The sequence below is a fragment of the Aedes albopictus genome, chromosome 2, assembly GCF_035046485.1.
Source record: "Aedes albopictus strain Foshan chromosome 2, AalbF5, whole genome shotgun sequence".
Taxonomy (NCBI): Eukaryota; Metazoa; Arthropoda; class Insecta; order Diptera; family Culicidae; genus Aedes; species Aedes albopictus.
Genome location: NC_085137.1, coordinates 482,744,769 through 482,763,173, shown reverse-complemented (window position 1 = coordinate 482,763,173; position 18,405 = coordinate 482,744,769).

The window sequence follows — 18,405 nt, the reverse complement described above, 5'->3', positions numbered from 1 at the left end:
ATTTCCTAGAAGAATCTCAGCAAGAGTGCCTGGAGAAATCCCTAGAGGGATTCCTGCAGGTATCTCAGTAAGAAATTCTGGAAGAGGCCTATGATGCATGACTGAAACAATAGAGGCAGCAGGAATCGCTTATGGAATCCCAGAAGGAGTTTCTGGATGAAAGTCAAGGGGAGTGCCTGGAGGAATCCAATGAGAAATATTTGGAGAAATCCCAGGAAAAAAAACCCTTTATGATTTCTAGGAAGAAACACCGAAAGTACTTCTGCAAGACTCCTAGGAAGATTTCCTTGAATAATCCCAGTAAGTTTTTGAAGGAATCCCTGAAGAAATTCTTAGAAGAATCCCTGAAAGAATTTGGAGATGTATTATAGTAAGAATTTCTGCCTAGGAGAAATTGCTGGAAGAATTACAGCGGAAATAGCTTGAGAAATCCAGCTGAAATTCCTGGAGGAAGGCCAAGAGGAGTTTCTTGGAGAAAATCCATGAGAAAATTATGAGAGAATCCTTGGAAAAAATATTTTGGATAAAAATTCCTGGAGGAATCACCGGAGTGCTTCTGAAGACATCACAGAAAAACCTCAGGAGGTATTCTTAGAAGGATTCTGAGATGGATCATTGTAGAAATCTCAGCAGAAATCCTAGGAGGAATTGCTGGAGAAAAATGTACAGGAATTTCAAGAGAAACCCCATCAGGAATGCCTGGGAGCATCTAAAGAAAAAATCATTGGAAAACCTAGAGAATCCCCTGCAAGAACCGGTAGAGGTATTCTGGAAAAATATGTAAAGAAGGCCATGAAGGAATCACAGGAGGAATTTCTGAAAGAATCTCAGGAACATTTCCCGGAAGAATTTCAGCCATAATGCTAGGATAAATTCATATAGGAAACACTAGAAGAATTTCTGGACATATCATAGTACGAACTTCTGGATGAATTCCTGTAAGATCCGCAGGAGGAGTTGTTTGAAATATTCCTGGAGGAAGGCCAAAAAGAGTTTCTGAAGAAATTCCATGACGAATTTCAACAGGAATGTTTGGATAAAATCTCTAGAGGAATTCCCGTAGTCCTTGGAGAAATCCCTGGTAGAACAATCAAAGGAATTTCTGCAAGAATTACAGGAAGATTATCTGGTAAGATCTCAGCAAAAAAGCCAGAAAGCAAGACCCCAGCAAGAAAGCTCTAGAAGAATCCGTAGCATACAGAAGTATCACAATTAAAATTTTTTGAGGAAGAATAGCTGGAAGAACCCCAGGAATTGCATGAGGAATCCCAGCTGGAATATCTGAACGAATTCCTAGAATTTCGGGAGGTATCATAGAAGTAATTTCTAGAGAAATTTTTGAATTAGGAATGTCGGGGGTATTCTAAATTCCTCTAACAAATGCCTGGAGGAATACCTAAAGCTCTCCTTGAAATAATCGGTAGAAGTATACTGAAGTTCCTAATGGAATCACAGGAGGAAATTCTGGAGGAATTACAGGAGGAATGCCAGGAGAAATCCCTAGAAGTGTTTCTGAAGAAGTCTAAAGGGAATTGCTTGATGAATTCCAGCTGGAATTCATGGAGGAATCAATAACATTTCTTGGAGAAATCTCTTGTGGAATTTCTGGAGGATAAATCTTTGAAGAAATCTCGGGAAGAATCACCGAAGGGATTTTCAGATAAATCCTAGGGAGGTTTTCCGGAAGTATTTCCAGAAGTACTTCCCTAGTAGAATTCCTGAAGGTACCAGAGTGAGAATTTTTGGAAGAGTTCTAAGAAAAATTGCTGGAAGAATCTCAGCAGGAGTTGCCTGAGGAGTCCTAGCCACAATTCCCGAAGGAAGACCAATATAACCTCCTGGAGGAATTCCATGAGAAATTTCTGGAAGAATCTCTGAATAAAATCTCTGAATGAATTCCTGGGAAAATCACCGGAGAAATTGCTGGATCAATCTCTGCAGAAATTCCTTGTATGTACAAGCCCATCAAGAAGCAGAATCCTGAAGGAAGTTTATTGAAGAAATATCGGGAGGAATCCATAAAGAAGGCCTAGAGAAATCACTGTATAAATAGATAGAGGTATTTCTGGAAGAATCCATAGAAGTCTGTTCATTGTTCTTATCAATATGCAAAACGCGTACAACAGTTATATAAGTAATTCCAGGTGTGCTTAAGTTTTGTTCAAATGTGCCATTAATAAATATTGTGTGAAGTTTTAAATTTAAGGTGCCTGTCAAGAAAAAAATTCTAGGGGGTGCCAAATTTGTTCTAGGGGGTGCCAGGCACCCCTGGAACCCCCCCTAGCTACGCCAATGGTTGCCTTGCTGCTACGCCACGCGCGCTCGTTCTCCAGTGCAGTGACAATCAGAATCAAGTCGCTCTGTTTCACAGTCGGTCTACAGAATATTGGAAAATATAAAACCATTTTATTGCCCTTCACGGGCGCGCGTGTAATAAGAACCAACGAGGAGGACATAATTGAATGCGTTCAATTCTTCCCGTTGCCACCTCGCGAGATGGTACCACTCCCCGTACCTACTTGTGTTTGGTCCTTTGGTCATGTTGTTGTCGCCCAACGTGCATGTTCTACGTTTGTTCAACATAACACCACTAATGCCGTTTCATTATTCTTCACCACATGCAACCAGATAGTGAGTAGGTATGTACATTAGTATGGGACAGTGGGACACACATCAAATTCTCGCTCCAGTCGACTTTCTTGATTCCATTTAGTTCCCATATTAACTGTGCAAAATTTCAGCGCAATCGGTGAAACTATAATTTAGCGCAAGTGGTTCAAAGTTTGCATAGGATTTACTATGGGAAAAGTTACACTTTCAGAAAAAAATCCCAGAAGCCACCCCTTGTCTCCTTAATTCAAATCGATCAACGCTTCTTGTAGAACAATCATTTATGAAACTTTCCTTCGAAGACCGCAAAACGATTGGATACTTGTGAAAAAAAGTTATTGATTTATTACCAATTAGTGATCCGACGAACGGCTTTTTGTTTTGTTTTATCAGCAGCACTGCTGCTGCCGTTGCTGCATGGGGTGGCGGGTGGCTTCACCACCCCCAGAAACAGCAGCAGCAGTGCTGCTGATAAAACAAAACAAAAAGCCGTTCGTGGGATCACTAATCGGTAATAAATCAATAACTTTTTTCACAAGTATCCAATCGTTTTGCGGTCTTCGAAGGAAAGTTTCATAAATGATTGTTCTACAAGAAGCGTTGATCGATTTGGATTAAGGAGACAAAGGGCGACCTCTGGGATTTTTTGTTTGAAATTGTAACTTCTCCCATAGTAAATCCTATGCAAACTTTGAATCGCTTGCGCTAAATTATAGTTTCACCGATTGCACTGAAATTTTGTACACTTCATATGGGCCCTAAATGGAATCCAAAAAGTCGACTGTAGCGAGGATTTATTTTTTTCATACAAGCGTGTCCCATACTAATGTACATACATACCTATATGATTCCGGTCAACGTTTCACCGGTCGTCGCTTTGAAAGCGGTGACCGGCTCAATGCCCTTCTTGTTGTGGTAGGGTTGGCTGTGGAAATTGAATATTAGGGTAAAGGATGCTATGTTTGCCAGTTCATTAGTGTTCATTAGACAAACAAGCAATATGGTCATATTTGATATGGGGATGATATCCAAAATTCGAAAATAGCAACTAGAAAATCTAAGATGACAGATTGAAACTCGATATGATAGACATACATTCAAGCTGACTTAGGAGTTCTACGCCGCGTTCTGCAACTAGTCCGCCAACCTTGCACACTGTTCTCCAGGTATTTTTGGATCATCCAGATCTGCGAACACGAGCTTTGCAAAGATGTTGTTCGGAATTCTCACAACATGCCATACCCTTCGTATCCTTCCAGCATTTGTCACATTTGTCACATTTGCTGCAAACCGCCAATGATGATCCCAAGCACCAGACGCTCGAACACTTCAAGTGCTCGGGGTGAAACCTCGCTCGTCGTATACAGCGCAAGCGCGGTGCAGTTTCAGCTGCTTGATGGCGCGCGTCCTGAAAGGTTAATGGTTTTGAAGATTACAAAAAAGTTTGATAAGGGCGAGTGACCTGAAGATTTAAAGGAAGCCATGCGGGGTTTCAGAGGGATTTCATGGGAGTTTTATGAGAGGGGGGGGGGGGGTGTCAGAGGAGTTGCACCGGGGGAGGCGGTTCGGGGAGTTTCGAAGGGTCTCAGTTGCGTTACATACATACATTTATTTGTTCAACATCATTAAGACAAGACATAATCAACAATAGTGCGCCACAATACTCGGTTTGTGGCTGCCGCTCTCCATCCTCGGTCGCGCCCAATGCTCGCCAGGTCACGCTCCACCTGGTCCGCCCATCGTGCTCTCTGCGCTCCACGCCTTCTTGTGCCAACCGGATCAGTTGCAAACACCAGGGTTGTTGTCCAGCATTCTTGCAACATGCCCTGCCCACCGTATCCTTCCGGCTTTGGTCACCTTCTGGATGCTGGGTTCGCCGTAAAGTGCAGCGAGCTCCTGGTTCATCCTTCCCCGCCACACACCGTTCTCCTGCACACCGCCGAAGATCGTCCTTAGTACACGTCGCTCGAAAACTCCGAGTGCTTGCAGGTCCTCCTCGAGCATGGTCCATGTCTCGTGTCCGTAGAGGACCACCGGTCTTATTAGCGTTTTGTACATGGTGCATTTGGTGCGTGGGTGAATCTTTTTCGACCGCAGTTTCTTCTAGAGCCCGTAGTAGGCCCGACTTCCGCTGATGATGCACCTCCGGATTTCACGGCTCAAGTTGCTGTCTTGATGATTTTGTGGCTATATCGGTCTCTTTCTACTCATAGTATAAGGGAGTAGAGATCAAAGTGGATAATAAAATGATAGATATGATAGAATTCGCTAGGTAGCGAACAAGTGTGAAATTTTTTATAGAAGGTGAAATTAGGCAAGTAGGCCATGTATTGAACGAATACATCGAATTCGTTATCCACTTTGATCTCTACTCCCTTATACTATGAGTAGAAAGAGACCGATATAGCCACAAAATCATCAAGTTATTAATAGAATACGGTCGATAAATCAGCATATGATATGAAAAGTTTGGCTCAAAAAGAAAAGTGTTCTATCCTATAAGATCGAAAAAGCTAATAGGAAGAACACGCCGCGATATAGGCATACCCCTATGAACGGAGTGCGAATTCCGAAAAAGCTACCGATCGATAGAATTTGTGATGAAAACAGAACAATACATTAGGCAGTCGGGTGCCTGAAACTTTTGCCAGTCTTGGTAAGGTGGTATGAAAACTACCAACCAAGCCGATCTGTTTAAAAGCACAGGTCGCACGGCAGAAGTTTCACGCATTCGATGTATTCGTTCAATACATGGCCTACTTGCCTAATTTCACCTTCTATAAAAAATTTCACACTTGTTCGCTACCTAGCGAATTCTATCATATCTATCATTTCATTATCCACTTTGATCTCTACTCCCTTATACTATGAGTAGAAAGAGACCGATATAGCCACAAAATCATCAAGTTATTAATAGAATACGGTCGATAAATCAGCATATGACAAGTTGCTGTCAGCCGTCAGTAAGGATCCAAGCTAGACGAATTCCTCCACCCGGCTCGTCGCAACACACCTTCCAAAACGATGTTGAAGAGTAGGCATGAGAGTCCATCACCTTGTCGCAGTCCCCGGCGAGATTCGAATGAACTGGATAGTTCACCCGAAACCCTTACGCAGTTTTGCACACCGTCCATCGTTGCTTTAATCAGTCTAGTCTGCTTCCCAGGAAATCCGTTTTCGTCCATGATTCTCCATAGCTCTGCGCGGTCGATATTGTCGCATGCCGTTTTGAAGTCAATGAGCAGGTGATGCGTTGGGACCTGGTATTCACGGCATTTCTGGAGGATTTGCCATACGGTCAAAGATGGGAACACTCACTTGCAAAGAGTTACACTCACTTGCTATTTCCTCAGCTCAGAAGCGTGCAGTCAAAATGTGATGTATGGACGACTTTTGCCTAGTGGTTTTGTCTAAAACTTTGCCGAATAGAGTAGGGGTTGCATACCGAAGTCGTAAGGGAGCTGCAAAGGCAACTCTCCACGAGGTGAATGTAAATTACACTCACCTCGTGGAGAGTCACTTTCACAGCTCTGTCACGACTTTGGGACTCGTGTACGACCTCTACCTACTCTATTCGGCAAAATTTCATACAATACTACAAGGCAAAAGTCGTCCATACATCGTTTCTTGATTGCACGCTTCTGAGCTGAGAAAATAGCAAGTGAGTGTAACTCTTTGAAAGTGAGTGTTCCCATCCCTGCGTACGGGAAAGATCTGGTCCGTTGTCTACCGGCCGTCGATGAAGCCGGCTTGATAACTTCCTACGAACTCATTTGTTTTAGGTGAAAGACGACGGAGGATGATCTGGGATAGCACTTTGTAGGCAGCATTCAAAATAGTGATCGCCCTGAAGTTCTCACATTCCAAATGGTCGCCTTTCTTGTGAATGGGGTAGATTACTCCTTTCTTCCACTCCTCCGGTAGCTATTCGGTTTCCCAGATCTTGACTATCAGCCGATGCAGACAGGTGGCCAACTTTTCTGAGCCCCTCTTGTTGAGTTCAGCTGCGATACCATCCTTACCAGCTGCTTTGTTGGTTTTGAGCTGGTGAATAGCATCCTTAACTTCCCTCAGCGTTGGGAGTTGGTTCATTTCCGTCCTCCGCTGCACTGGCGTCGTCGTTCCCTCCGTTGATGTGGGCTCCCGTGCCTATGTTCTCCACTCCGTTCAGGTGCTGATCGAAGTGCTGCTTCCACCTTTCGATCATCTCACGTCCGTCCGTCAAGAGGCCCCCGTCTTTATCCCTGCATATTTCGGCTCACGGCACGAAGCCGTTGCGGGATGCGTTGAGCTTCCGATAGAACTTCCGGAGATGAACCAGCCTCGGGCTGAAAATCTCCCTAATAAAGCTAATAATAATAATAATAATAGAACATCCGTGTTTCTTGGGAACGGCACAACAGTTCCATTTCTTCGCACTTCGCTTCTTCCAGGCGGCGCTTTTTCTCCCGAAAGAGGCGGGTCTGCTGTTTCCGCTTCTGTTTATAACGTTCCACGTTCTGTCGGGTCCCTTGCTGCAGCATTACCGCCCTCGCTGCGTTCTTCTGCACTCTTCGTCGAACCATTCGTTCCGTCGATTCCGTTCCACGTACCCGATGGTGCTCTCAGCTGCGTCGTTGATGACTGCTTTCGCTGTACTCCAGCAGTCCTCTAGAGGGGCCTCATCGAGCTCGCCCTCGTCTGGAAACGCGGCCTCGAGATTCTGCGCGTATGCTGAGGCAACATCCGGTTGCTTCAATCGCTCTAGGTTGTACCGTGACGGTCGCCGGTACCGTACATTGTTGATGACGGAGAGTTTTGGGCGCAGTTTGACCATCACCAGATAGTGGTCGGAGTCGATGTTGGCACCACGATAGGTCCTGACGTCGATAATGTCGGAGAAGTGCCGTCCGTCAATCAGAACGTGGTCGATTGGAGATTCCGTCTGCTGTGGTGATCGACAGGTGTAACGATAAGGGAGGCTGTGTTTGAAAAAGGTGCTACGTATGACCATATTTTTGGAAGCGGCGAAATCTATGAGTCATAGGCTGTTTTCGTTCGTCTGCTGGTGGGCGCTGAACTTATCAATCGTCGGTCTGAATTCCTCCTCCTGGCCTACCTGAGCGTTTAAATCTCCTATGATGATCTTGACGTCGTGGCTTGGGCAGCGATCGTACTCGCGTTCGATCTACGCGTAAAATGCGTCCTTGTCATCATCAGTGCTTCCGGAGTGTGGGCTGTGCACGTTTATTATGCTGAAGTTGAAGAATCGGCCCTTGATCATCAACCTGCACATTCTCTCGTCGATCAGCCACCAACCGATCACGCGCCTCTGCATATCACCCATCACGATGAAAGCTGTTCCCAGCTCGCGTGTGTTGCCGCGCAGCTCTGGTAGATGGTATGATTACCTCTAAACGTTCGCACCATGGATCCTGTCCAACACACCTCCTGCAGCGCTACGATGCCGAACCCGCGGTCCTCCAGTAGATCGGCGAGTATGCGGGTGCTCCCAATGAAGTTGAGAGATCGGCAGTTCCACGTACCGCGTTTCCAATCGCCCTTTTTGTTCGCTGGGGTCGTTGCCGTTGGTCTCGGTTCGTATTATGCTGTTGCTGATTTTCCGTTACAATGGGTTTTTACGGCTGGCTCGTAGGGCCTGACACCAACCCCCTACTTTCCGGAGGACCATAGTGCACAGTTGAGCTTAGAGTCCTTCCCTGGCACTCGGACGTAGATCAGCCGCCCCTAACATGGGGATCAGACGCTGTTGTGAGCCGCTCCTCCTGGAGAACAGACGCTCAGGTTTACCGAAGGAAACCCCCCCCCCCCTTCCCTGTCAGCCTAGGACCAAAGTTCCCACCGGGGTTGGTTACCCGATCTTCCCTAAGGTTGCTCATAGTTTCCGGCCGGTACCATGAGGACTGAGGAGGTAGGGATAGGAGTTGCTGGGCAGAGGCTAGTGGATCATAATGGGATCTGAATTGCGCAGCATACCCAGCCTTTACCGTGCCTCAATAACAACTTAATAACAGTGAATTCGAAAAATATTTCAATAACAAATTTTGTTATAAATATTTTGTTGATAATAATCAGATACCAAAATATATTATGATATCAAACTCGTAACTAAGTATGTTATATCCCTTTGTCTCATATAGACTGCCCCAGAAAGTATGGACGCACCTAGTTTTCAGTTGTCTGGGCCTGATCGGTAGTTCTTGTTTCGAGCTTTGTTTTGGCTGTTTCTGCCTGCTAAAGGATCGAATATTCAAACGTTCTTTACCACAATGAACATGGGAGCTCTAAATAGTAACGTTTTTGGTCATATCCCGCTCTGTGTGAATTAGAAGCTTTTTTCTTGTGCTCAAATGCCTTCATTATAAGTTTATCCAAACGAAGGTTAATATGGCCTTTACCTACTTAAAGGCTTTATTGTAAAGCCAATAACGCTGCACAGTAGGTCTGGCCGCTTTAATGCTTGTAATGCATTTCCGATGTACTGCAAACATTAATAATGACAAGAAAAATGGTAGATTTAGTCGATTCTATCATTTTCCAGGATTCTTTCAATGAATGGCTGTGTATGTGTAGACTAGACTAGACTAGACGAAGGTTAATATGGCCTTTACTTTAGTCCAAATTTTTGCCTATTCTCAAATGTGTTACTCTCACCATGATTCCTGATTACTGGTTGCACGGTTTTCTTACTTTTACTCCTACCATAATTTGATAATGTCCTAAGTGACATTTTCAAGCTATGAAATCATTTGTGAACAAATTTTTCAACGATGTTCCGCTGATAGTTCATCTATTTTAAAACAAACTATTGGAATTGAATAAACCGCTTTGCTGATCAACAGGATGTAGCCTTCAAAAGGAACTAGTCATCAATAATTTTGAAATGCCAGTATTTCTTACTGCGTCCATACTTTCTGGGGCGGTCTTTAACCCCCCAATAACACGAGTTTCATTACTCTGGCGTAAGACAAATTTTCAAATGATCGAAAAATATAATTTCATACTAAGAGATTTGAAGTTGATTCTCTACAAAGCAAGATCATTGATTTTAAGTAATTTCTACGTTTTCAAAAATAAGAGCTTCTACTTCCAGCTATTATTTAAAAACTGTTCTACTTTAATTCAGTTCAGAGCATGGTTTGAAATCAATACGTAATTATGCTTTAAAGAGTTTGGCCGTCGATAGCAATTTGTGAGTCGTTTCTAACTCATTTTTTTAGCACTGAAACTGAAGATTTCATAGGATGCTCAACTGTTTTGCAGAACATTTCTGAGATATTGGGAATATTTTAAAGATTATTACAATTTTTTTTAGAAAAATTGCTCCGATTTTTCCCTGGATTCAGGATTTATGTCGAAAAATCCTCCTGAATTCTTCAAGGATTCATCCAAAAATTTTGCTAGAATTTTTCCTGAATTTCCTCTGATGATTCCTACAGAAATTTCGTCTGAAATTTCTTCAAGATTTTTTTAAATTCCTCCGTTGATTTCTCTCTATGTTAATCAAGGGACTTCTCTGAGGATTTTTTCTCAGGAATTTTCCCAATAATTTTTTCAAAAATTCGTCGGCAGATTTCGTCATAAAAAACTCCAAAAAATCTTCCCGAAATTTCTCCGAGAGATCTTCCACGGAATCTTTCACGGATTTTCAAAGACTCCTCTAGAAATTCCTCCAGAATTCTGCATAGAATCCTTTCAAGGATGTTTTCAGAATTTTTTGTGATCATTTGTCTCGAAGTTCATCTTAAGATTTCTCTGAAAATATCTTTGAAAATTCCATAAGGAGTTTTTCCGAATGATTCTTCAAGAATTTTTCAAATAATTCTTCCAGAAATCCCAATAATTGCTCAGTAGAATTAATTTGGCATTTCTGAGAAGATTGCGCCGAAAGTTCTTTTGATGATTTATCCAGGGATTGATCGAAGGGTTCCTCCAGAACTTCCAAGTATTTTCCCGAATATTATTTAAGGAATTCTTCAGAGGATTCGTTCAGAAAATTTCCTTTTTATCTGAATAAAAAAACAAAGGGGCAGGTCGTAATAGTCTCCCCCTTGGGGGTATCCACAAACACTTAATTTCCAAATCCCTGCTAGACGCAATGTCGAGAAGAGATGTCGGTTTTCTAGCATTTGATGAATCCAATTGAAAATCATTGGAGATATACCATGATTTCGTGCGGCTTCCAATATGGCTTCTTCATACGACGCACGACCCACTTTCGGAATAGACTTCACAGTAATATCCCGCCAGAATTTGGGAATATATTTTCCCGAATATTATTTTAAGGTTTCTTCAGAGGATTAGTTCAGAAATTTCCTTTTTAACTCAATAAAAAAAACTAAGGGACAAGTCGTCATAGTCGAATTGTTGGTTTGATTTCAAACTTAATACTCTTGTGCTATTGTTGGCATGTTGATCAATAGTACAACAATATCAAAACATATACTTCATTAAAACATGTTATTGAAATGTAATTTAATGAACGTATATCAATTTATTTATAACAAATTGAGATTGTCCAACAAAGTTTGTTATGGAAAAGCTATGCCTTGATCATGTAATAACAACAAATCAAGATATAAAAACAGGTTATGTGATTTCGTAGTTATTATTTTGCTATTCTCCTCTGCTAGGGCACGGAAGCAATTGGGGGTCATGATCGACGATAAGCCGAAATTTGGAAGCCGCGTAGAATATGCCTGAAAAAGGCAAGCATGGCGATAATGGCATTGTCAAAGATAATGTCCAGTAGCTCGACAAAAGTCTCGAGTAAGCGTTAGCTGCTCGCGGCAGTAGCGGTCTCCATACAACGGTATGGCGCTGCTGCATGGTCGAAGGCGCTAGTGGTTAATCGAAACGTGAAATGCTAAATTTGAACTAAATCCATCATTAAACAAACAAGTTGTTCATACATCAATCGAAAAAAATCTCCTGTAGAACCGGATGGGGGCTACTTTGGACACCCCTTATACCAATAAAATGTATCAATTATTTAAATGAACAGCATTTCATGAATGTTCAATTGTTAGATCGAATAGTTGCCATTGAAGCAAATAATATAATAATTATTTTGTATTTATTTATCGAAAACAAATCAGGAAGGTTACCCGAGCAGAGGAGAATAGCAAATTTATGACAACAGAATCACATAGCCTGTTTTTATATCATAATTTGTTATTGTTAACTTATCAAAACATATCATTTTAATCATTTTGTTTGGCAATCTTATTTTGTTATGTTCAAGTTATTGGAATATATGCACAAGATAACATTTCAATAATATTTTTTGTTGCAGAACAAGTTTAGTTATTATTCTACTATAGAGAATGTACAAATATGTTATGAACAATAACACAACAATAACAAGTTCACAAATGTCCTATTATTAAGTTGTAATTAATCTAACAAAACATGTTATTGAATAAGTTTTCCAGGAACATTTTTTTTTTGATGATATTTGTTATTTTGCCGCTTATGAAAGACAAGTTTATAACATAATATGTTAAGCTAATGACATAATAATTACTGATTCCATTATTCTGTTATTAAGCAAAAATAACATATTTTATTATGCTGTTGATATTTTCTTCTGCTCGGGTACCGTTTATTCGTACACAATTCCATGGACTAAGTTCTGAACACCAATCGTAATGGATCTTGAAGCACTATAGCTCATCTTGCCCTAACCATCCGGTGGTACGATCTACGCGCACTGCATAAAAGCGATTTTATATTAGCCTTTTTCGAAACAAACTGCATCGCCAATCTCAGCTGATAGGAACCTACATACCCACTAGTACAGAGCGTCACCGTCGTATCACCACCATGTTCTTTCGCTCATTGGTATGACGTGCGAAGAAGACTCATTCGTTCATCGTCGGTCGGTATACCTTTCTACCCCGCATTGAAAACCACCCTTTTTCTGTTTTGCTTCGATTTTATTTTTGTTTCAAGTTCATTGTGGCAATTCCTCATTATCATTGCTAGTACATTCCTACCAAAGCATTTCGTAATCATTTCTACTGCAGACCCGAGACAGTACAGTGCGAGAAATAAGTATAAAGACAGAGCCGTTTTCCATACAAAACAATCATGTTTAGGGATCAAAATCTCTTTTTCTAGCGATTCGATTGTTATGGAATTTTGTCTGCAACCTTAAAATAAATAGAATTTTGGCCAGAAATATAAATCATCATCCATGGAAAGGTTTATATCGACTTTCCAGATTCAAATAAATATAAAGACACTTATTTCCATATAAAAAATGTGTCTTTATATTTATTAAAATCTGAAAAGTCGATATAAACCTTTTCATGGATGATGATTTATATTTCTAGCCAAAATTCTAGTTATTTTAAGGTTGCAGACAAAATTCCATAACAATCGAATCGCTAGAAAAAGAGATTTTGATCCATGAACATGATTATTTTGTATGGAAAACGGCTCTGTCTTTATACTTATTTCTCGCACTGTAGTGCATCGCATGCAAATGCAGATGAAGGCAGGCCTACGTAGGTACCTACTATAGTGCGCGGGTGACGAGGGTCGGCAATCGGCATGGCATTTGATGCAACAGCAGTGATAGGGCAGAAGCACATCCACCAGCCAGTGCAGCGCGGTCGAATTTCAATATCAAGCTCAAGAAGCGATTGAACCGAACCGGTCCGGTTGGTTTCGAGGTTCAAGTCAGAACTTGTGGGCGCCGCCGCCGCTCCGTCTGTGTAGGGGTTGGTGGGTTGACGAGCGAGAGGTCATGGCGTGCGGAGATCCAATTGCTGCAATTGCAGATTTTTGCGAAGTGGGAAACGAGCCTTCTGGAAGAGGAATCTAAACTTGAATTCCAACCAAAACCGGTTCCGTTGGTGTGGGTTTACGATGGATGTTTTGATCCCACGGGATCTTGTGGTATCGTACTGATGGGAGATGACACAGTGAATGCAAAGGGGGATACGAAAGGGTTTGATGTTGGAAAGCTTGTGATATGATTTACTCCTCAATCAATTCATCAGAATATTTATCATTTAAATCTTATATATCAAATATTGTACACCTGAAATTTAACTTCGTATGATTTTTGGTATGGTACCCTCCCAAGAAAACGTTCCTTAGCTATTTTTAATCCATTTTTATTTTCGTGGCACACCCAGAGTGTCCTTTTCAACTTAGTGTTCTAAATACACTTTTATGGCACACATTTCCCAAATGAAGGAGAACGTGCCTCTGGAGCCGACCTACTGATACCTGATCCTAGAAATTGCTCATAGTACACAATCTGAGAAGCTTGCTCTTTCCCAGTCGAGACATAACGTCAAGGAAAGAAAAACATCTTATCTGTTCTACATGGTGTAAAATGTCACAAAAATTTCAGACCCTTCAATATGCATGTTCTGCCTCCGTCTATGAAGTAGGTCACTGAAATAGGAAATTTCCATAAGACTCCCATAATAAATAAAACGAATAAAAATACATAAATTATGCTGATTGTTTAGACACGAACTCCGCAAAAGAACAGAACCACAACGACCATCTGCGGTAATGTCTAACGATTTAATTTCTCAATTAACGGTATTCTGCAAGTACTGTTTGGTCTTGGGTATTCTCAGGGGGACCCCTTTCCACCTAGCGGAAAACAGCAACATTTTACTCAAATCACCCAAACCTCCCAAACATGAACAGCTTTTCTCCACTCTTGGGGTTTGAAAATATGGTTGTCAGCATTTCCACTCATCACTGTCAAAACGATCAAGATCGGGATCGGATTGGACGAGGCAGCATCTTTCCTTGGGCAGCAGATATGTAACTACGGATGGACCCTCCGCCGGCCGTGAGAACGGCTAAGACAGCGTAATAAATCTTCTCCGGAAGCCTTTCGCTAATATAGATGGGCGAGGTGCCAAGACTAAGCAGTTGTGTTATGACTATTGGGAGCCAGTGATGCCAGATGTACGTGCAAATTTTTCGATTGACCACAAACTTTAATAGTATTTATCATTAGGGTAAGAAATCAAACTTTGAACTAGTCAAATTGTAATCTTAATTTGAACCATTTCGAAATTCATTAAAACGACGTACTTTTTAGGCAAATATTGTCCCGAAAAAGATGTTAAACAGCTTTCCGTAATATAACCTGATAACATGGACTTCAAAAGCATTGAAAAAATCGTTTTTGTCATGGAAAACAGGCAATTGAAAAATCACTGTGATTTCACCCATTTCCCCACAGAGAAAGCACATTTTCGGTGCACTCGTACAGCTCATGCATTGTATCACACGCAATATGTGAACACGTCAAATAAAAGCTTATTTATCGTAGAATCGACCAACCGAATAAAATTCCGCATTATTTGTCATAAAATTATCAAAATTAAGTAATTCTTACTTGGGGAATGTTATCTTAAGGACAGACTTGTAAGAATCCCAAAATGGCCGCCACAATGGCCGACTTCGGCACCTACTCACGATTTCGAGGGCACAAATCTCTTCGTAAACAAAACCAGCGTACCTGATCTTCTTATTTTAAGCTTATTACAAGTGAGCAAGAACAGAATAATGAAATGCTTTGTTGTGTGAAGCTTGCTTCTTGAGATTTGTGCGTTTGAAATTTTGATGCACTGGTAAAGCGGGATTTCAAGAAGTTTGTCCTTAAGTTGAACCATTTGTAATCTAAATTTGAACTAGTAAACGGAGGCGAGCTTCCAGTGTTGGCCTGCAGACTGCGCTAGTGGTTGTTTTGTTTACTCTTGGGGGATGAAAAATTCCAAATTTAGTTTCCAAGTTCCTGAAGAGTTTAGAGCATTCTTAGTTGAAATTCCACTGCCTAATGAAAAATAGTTATGGGAATTAGCAGATCCATGTGTTTTTCTATTGTTCAGTACAAAATTGGCTGTTGTGGGAGATGCTCGAGCTGCTGCAGCCAGTAGTTCAAATTAAGATTAAAATTGGTTCAAATTATGATTACGATGGTTCAAATTAAGATTAAAATCATTCAAAAAGTATCCATTGAACACTATTAGCAGAGAGGACGTCACGCCAAGAAGAATTTTGAGAATGTTTGGGTTTGCTTCTCAGCCGGTTCCATAAATGACGTTACAATTTTTTCTATTAACTTTTTACTTTCTCATCATTTGAAAAATGATTTCGAATCTGGTCCACGGGTTTCCTCAGAAATTTCTTCCGAAATTCCTCCTGGGATTTCTTAACCCTTCTAAGATTTTAATTTTTTCGCATCATGATGGCATAGTTCACGTTCAGCGTGTCTATCTGCATCATATTGACCCCAACATCCTACTAGGGTTAAGGGATTCAGAAGGAAATTCCTTTAAGGATTGACACTTCATGTTCTTCTTCAAATATATCCGAAGGTATTCCTCCAGAAGCATTGTCTCAATTTTTACAGGAGATTTTTATTAGGAATTTGTGTGAAAATTGTTTAAAAAAATCCAACACGAAATCCTTCTAGGAATTTCTCCAGGTGTTTCTCTAGAAATTCCTCCAAAAATTTCATCAAACATCCAATTCCAAAAAAAAAATTCCAGGAATTGTTCAAGAGATAACATCAGAAATTGCTTCATGAATTTTTGTCCAGAAATTCCTCTTAAAACTTTTCAAAAATTTCTTCTAGAAGTTTCCAAATGTATCTCCAGGATTACTTTCAAGGATTCCAAGAGCGAATCTCCCAGGGATTTCTTATGAATTCCGTTGAGGATTCTTTAAAGAGCTCTACAGTAAATTTAAACGGCAAAAGCAATTCCTGTAAAAAAATCTTTTAGTAATTTCTCCAAAAATCACAAAAGGAATTTCTCAAAGAATTCTTGATGAAAATTTGGCAAGAATATCTGAAGCATGTTTTTAATAAAATTGTAGGATTTGTAAAAAGTAGTATTAAAAGAATTTCTAAAAAATCTATAGAAGAAAATGATTTCTTCTTCATTTGCTTAAATTCTTGAAGCAATCCCTAAAATTCTGGAGAATTCTTTGGAAATAAAAATATCTCCTCAAAGGAATTTCAGATGGAACTTGCAAGATAACTCTAAGAACTTCAGTACAATTTCTATAGAAATATAAGTTTATTCTGAATGAATCGCTAAAGAAATAGTTGATGAAATCTTAGGGAAATTCTTGAAGAAATCCCGGGGGAATATCCTAAGAACTTTCTGAAGAGACTTCTCGGGAATCCCTTGATGGAAATCCTGGAGAAAAAAACAGGAATTTATAGGATAATTTATGGAGAAATCCTTTAATAAAACTCTTGGTTTGTAGAAAACATTCTTGGAAAACCCCTGAACACCTGAAGAATGGATAAACGTTTATCAGTAGGTATCAGTAGATCGGATCCAGAGGCGGAGATAAGCGTAGGGGAGACTGGGTAGACTTGATCCCTTTTTCTTAATTTGCCTGTAACATTAAGAAAAACACAAGACTAGATCCGTTTTTCGTACAGAATGGCAGATAAACATCTATTGCAAATTTATACACAACAGAAGGACTTTAAATTGTTGTTAAAGTTTTCAAAACTGTGTTTTTATGGAGGCATGTCTTATGATGTATTTTTCAAAAATAGGTCACAATTGATCCCCTTTTGAGCACATGGTTAATTTAAAGGGAAAATAATTCCAGAAGCTTCCTTTTCATTTTCTTTTCAAGTGTTCTTGTATTTTTTATGAATATTGTGTATTTGAAATTGTAAAATTTCCTTAAATTGTTAAGGATATGCCGTATTTTGAAAATGGGGAGACTTAATCCCCCTTTTTATGGTGTGTAATAAAATAATAATTGTCTGAGACGTTTTATCATTCAATATACTAGAATCCCATGTCACTATTGTATATACTAAGCTGCATTTTTTAAATTTTTTTTTTATTTTTGTCTGTATTAACGAGATTTTCAACCCTAGGCTAGTTCATCTCGGGACCCACGCTTTACTTCCCTTCCGAAGGAAGAACCCACATTTTGTGAGTATGTCGGGAGTGGGATCCGATCCCAGGTCCTCGGCGTGATAGTCGTGTGTTCTAACCACCACACCATTTAAAAAAATATATTTGTATAACAGCCTTATTAAGATAAATACGGTTGATAGTATATTATTTACACTATGTGCTGTTAAATTTTGACACGATTTGGTTCAATTTTAACAAAGTTATTAAGATTTTTCGGAATCGCTAAAAAGATTTCTGAAGGGCTGAAAACAAACCATCAGCCATTAAAAAATAATGTAATGCGCAATCAAAATCACTTGTAGCTAAAAAAATTGTCGTCTGCCCAGATGTTGTTTTGGAAAAAATATGCTAGAAGAAAACTGTCTTTGATTCTGAGAAAATATGGGGGGAACAAGTCTCCCCAAGGATCAAGTCTCCTCAGTCTCCCCTACGTATGCAAAGCTTCCTGAAAAAAAAAACACATGAGATTTCTAAAGGAATTTCTGTATAAAAAATCCTAAGGAATATTTTTGAATCAATTCCTTAAAAATCCGTAGTGGAATTATTGCATTTATTCGAGGATGTTTTCGATCACTTGGCAATCATTTGACTCATTTGTCCATAACTCAGTTCAGAAGCCCTGTATTGGAATGTTGTATTCGGCAAAGTTGTAGTTGTGTGTTTTTCCTACAATTATCACCAAGGACGCCATATTCTAACTGTAATATTTACATCGTAAAAGTGTTAGTACCAGCTACTCATACTAAACGATCGAATTTTGCGTCCTTTGTGATAATTGTAGGAAAATCACTAATCTACAACTTTGCCGAACATCACATTTTGATATTAGGTTTCTGAACTGAATTATGGACAAATGAGT